We start from the raw sequence: 3648 nt of genomic DNA, 5'->3' as shown, positions 1-3648 counted from the left end.
TCTTACTTTGCCTGGCAGGGCTTAGATTGAAAGGGCGGCCGTCGTCACGTGACAGAAACTGGGTTGCGGCTGACGGTTCAGTCGGAGACAATCGGGAGAGAGAAGGCGGGCCGCTTCATCCAGACGATTTCGGCCTTGATGCTATGGGGGCTACGCCTGCAGCGGGGATAACTAGGGAGCCTCTTTATTCGTAACGAGTATTAGGCCACTGTAACGACATAGCTACCTCCTTCCCTAGTAGAAAGCACGAGGACTTAAATCAATCTCTATGACATGTATTCTCAGAAAATCGTCCTGAAGGTTAATGACAGTTTTCCTACCTGGCACATTTTGTGCTGGAATGAGCATTGACAGGAAGGTTTGTAAACAACATGTAGAAAGGGTCGTAATGGTTTTGTTTTGTTTTTTAAGCTGATGAAGTTGTATGAACAAAGCAGCCATGCTTTTAAAGTTTCTGTTTTTCTGGAGAAGCCAGCACAGGTTGGGGTACAGCAAAGGTTGAATTTTTTTTATAATTCTACATACTCGTTTATAACTCCGCATACTCTTTTTATCATTCCACATGATGATACAGCGCAGTGTAAGAAGCCCCTTGCAGCAAACCGTATATTCACATTATGACTTCTGACAGAAGAATCAGTCCAAATCATTCCCTTTTATAAAATTAGGAGTTTTGTATACTTTCAGTGGGGTCAATACAGGAATACCTCAAATCTTTTGATCTAAATTAAAGATCTTCTCAAGTAATGTTAGCAGATCTAAAATACAAAAATCTAGACAATCACTAATTAGCAGTGAAAAGGTTTTGTTTCCTGTATTTTTTTCACTGTCAATTAATGATTGTCCAGATTTTTATATTCCAGATGCAGTAAGTGGTAGCCACCTGAGTATAGTATAAGACTATAGCTTTGCTTTCTGTAAACAAGGATATTCCTCTTTTTAAACATGCCAATTCATTATGCAAGCACTTTTCTTGCAAATTTTGAATTCTACATTTCTAAAATCAAACATTTGTGTAAGTGTGTGTAGGCTATAAAGAACAAATTTTGAAATTCAAGTACTGTTGTGTCTCCTTACCTAGTTAGTATAAATGCTATTATGTGACAGTAAATTAACTGATTTAATTGCTTAGTCAAAATCAATGTGAAAAAATAAAATTTGAAGCTTGTTCAATACATTTCTTAAATTAGCTTTGTTATTTCCATGTAAATAGTAAATAACATAGTTTATATCTATTGTAATGGCTAACCTACAATTAGCTTGATGTAGTTTACAGGATAGTGTGTGAATTAACTCAGTGTAACTTGTAAACTATGGTTTATGTCTTAATGCTTTTCCAACATCCTCCCCCACATTGGAATGTAATTGGCTGTTCCCGGTGCCCATTTTCATTGTGCTTTTTACCTTAAAAATATACACAATAAATAGAACATGAATACAAGTAAGATACCCATATAATTCAGTTCAAGTTAAAAGCTCAATCATATATTAAATGCCACTAAGACAATTTTTAAAATAATTTTCACAGGAGCATGTTATATTAAATTATACAAACCTTTAAGGTAAAAGTAAATATTACATTTGGATAGCAATATTTCCATGTATAAACAAATTTATTTCCTAAATTTTAATGTTATAGCACTTCTATTGTGAAGTTCCTGGATTATTTCATGAAAGGATGAAAATCAATTTCATCTTTTAATAACTCAACCAGTGATTGTTACAAAACAATAAAAATGTGATTTACTATTACCTATTTATAAATTGCAGTTAAAACATTGAAAATCATATGAAATACGTTTAATAGTATTTTTATGAAGAGAGGGACCAATGAAGACAAAAGTGTTTAGGACACACATAGATCATAATGTCCTGATGGGCAATGCAACCTCACTCGGAACCATTGACAGAAAATGTCAAAATGTAAGGAGACCTAGAGTCCACAGTGGCTCAGCATACAAGGGTTGAGTTTTAAGCTGGGTTCTCCTTACCCATGTTCCCATAGACTCCAAACACCGGAAAGAACTTTTACAACATCATTTTGTTGGCCAGGTTTGGAGACATACCACTGGGTATTATCAGCTTTACTTGAGTTCCACATAAGTGATGGGATGTACTATGTCATGATATTACGTGTTCCCTTTTGGACACCTATGTTGTGATAGACTTCCTAAAGGATCAGAAAATTAAGTTTTAGGCTATGAATAAGTGTGTTAATTAATTTAATCAGCAGACATACAATAGTGAAAGTATAATCTATATGATTCTAAAAGATGGAAAGAGAAGTTAATCTTTGTTTTAGCAACTGTCATGAATGTACTTTGGAATATTCTGAATGTTGTGCCTCTTTGGATGTCAGCATTGTAACTATTGATGTAAGATACAAATATTTGAACAAGAAGAATCTGAATCCTCCTTAACTGGGGGCCCCTGATTATTTCAACATTCTGCTGGCAGTTCAAAAAGGTTGCTGATTTACTAACTTTTCTATACTGTATGTTTGATGACATGACTAGGAATTCATCCTTACTTGATGTAAAGCAATTTTTTTAGCAGTGACTCGTGACATCTTTATACTTAAAGTAAGTGTTGGTACTTGGTCTTACTGCAAAATTTAAATTTTTACATGTGGAATGTTCTAAATAATTCCAGAATGTTCTAGTTTCTTTCCGGATAACGTTAGTCAAATTCTGTGCACGGATTGGCAATTTCCCAGAAGTCAATCCCCCAAACTAGAAGCGGTTTGTTATGTTCTGGACATAGCTTGAGCTTGAAACAAACTTTCCCTTGGCACTTTGTAAATAGTTTTCACTTTGGAGGATTAACTTCTGGAAAACAGGTGAATCTTAGCAGAATCAGCATGCCATTCTGCTAAGAAATTGCCATTGTTATTTGGAATATTCCATTGTTTTAATGCTAGATTTTACCTATTCTTAGTATATATTACGGCTTCTACTCTGTCAAACATTCTGGCACCTGAGGTGAGATCTGCCCCCACCTTTCTGGCCTTCTGGAATGGCCTTAAAACATGGCTTTGTCAGATGGCTTGGGGCCCCAATGGGGATGCTCTCCTCTGGAGGTGGTTTACAGTGTAAGAGAAAACTTCAGACACACCCCTGCTGTCCACCCCCTTGATTTAAGTCTTCTTAATTTTAACTGTTTTTATATTTAACTTTTTTACCGTTTTGCAAGCCTCCCAGAGTTGCTTTATCAGTGAGATGGGCAGCATATACATTTAAGCAATAAAAATAAAAATATGATAAAATGGGTGTTTGCAGAGAGAACTACTAGGTACTATTTGACTTCTGTTGCATGTGATGTTGGACAATTTGAAGTTGATCTATTATTTCAAGTTTAAAGTTTGAGAATATCGAAGACATTTGAAATGTGCATGCCGGGTTTTTTTTTTTTTTTTTTTTAAGGATCGGTCTTGATTTAATCAATGGGAAACCACGTGACAATAAACAAGATGGTGTATTGGAGCCTACTGTAGTCAAAACAAAGCGTTTAAAGTTTGCAACTTGGGGTGTACTTCCAAGAGATAGGATACAAGCTTGCCACTCTGTCTGATTTTTTTACTGCCTTTCTGGGGGCATGTGATCTTTCCTTAAATTTGGATGGTTTCCTTAGGGTATCTTATGAGGTGAG

Source organism: Pantherophis guttatus, chromosome 1, assembly GCF_059756535.1.
Source record: "Pantherophis guttatus breed Tessera chromosome 1, ASM5975653v1, whole genome shotgun sequence".
NCBI lineage: Eukaryota > Metazoa > Chordata > Lepidosauria > Squamata > Colubridae > Pantherophis > Pantherophis guttatus.
Note: the sequence above shows the minus strand (reverse complement) of the source record.